Genomic DNA, 1,297 nt, shown 5'->3' on the forward strand with positions numbered 1-1,297 from the left:
TTTTTCTTCATATAACCCAGCTTCTCAGATTATTTGCTCAGCATACAGGTTGAATAAGTATGGTGAAAGAATACAACCTTGATGCACATCTTTCATAATTTTAAAACATTCAGTGTTCCCATTTTCTGTCCGAACAACTACTTCTTGGTCCAGGTACAGATTCTTTATGAGCACAATTAAGTGTTCCATAATACTCATACTTCGCATGTTGTCCATAGCTTGTCATGATCCATACAATCGAAAGCCTTTGTGTAGTCAATAAGGACAGGTAAACATCTTTCTGATATTCTCTGCTTTGAGCCAAGATGCATTGAACATCAGGAATGATATCTCTCGTTCCACAGCCTCTTCTGAATCCAGCTTGAATGTTTGGAAGTTCTTTGTCAATGTATGATTGTAGCCGTTTCTATATTGCCTTTAGCAAAACTTTACTCACATGAGATATCAAAGAGATTGTCCGATGATTTCCACATTGTGTTGGGTCACCTCTCTTTGGAATAGGCACAAATATGGATCTCTTCCAATCAGTCGGCCGGATAGTTGTCTTCCAAATTTCTTGGAAGAGATGAGTGAGTGCCTTCTGTGCTGACTCATTTTCTTGAAAGATTTCAATCTTTAGTCCATCAATTCCTGGTGCCTTGTTCTTTGCCAATTCCTTCAATGCACCTTGGACTTCCTCCCTAAGTATCATTGGCTCTTGATTATATGCTACCTCTTGAAACTGTTGAACATTAACCATTTCCTTTTGGTATGGTGACTCTGTGTATTCCTTTCATCATATCTTGATGCTTTCTGCATCATTCAATAATTTGCCCAGAGAATCTTTCAATAATGAAAGCCGAGCCTTGAATTTTTTCTTCAGTTTCCCCCAGCTTGAGAAATGCTGAGCATGTTCTTCCTTTTTGGTTTTCTGATTCTAGATTTTGAACATTTTGTTGTATTATTTGGCTTTGTCTTCTCGAGCTGATCTTTGAAATGTTCTGTTCAGCTCTTAGACCTCCTCATTTATTCCATTTGCTTTAGCATCTCTATGCTGTAGAGCAAGTTTCAGTGTCTCTTCCGACTTCCATTTTGACCTTTTCTGTCTTTCTTGTCTTCTCAATTGCCGGGGTCTGACCCCGACATAGTTGTCATGCGTGTTTGGTTCACGAGGAAGGGAGATCCAGCGGCGATAGGGATAGCGAAAGAATACACAGAGAAACAGAAGAAGGGAGACAATGAGGCACCCCAAAGCCAGGGTGGATACATCACTGGTGGGCAGGCTTGGGACTACAGGCATCATGGCCTCTGCAGGCAG

The sequence above is a fragment of the Chrysochloris asiatica genome, unplaced genomic scaffold (assembly GCF_000296735.1).
Source record: "Chrysochloris asiatica unplaced genomic scaffold, ChrAsi1.0 scaffold00164, whole genome shotgun sequence".
NCBI lineage: Eukaryota > Metazoa > Chordata > Mammalia > Afrosoricida > Chrysochloridae > Chrysochloris > Chrysochloris asiatica.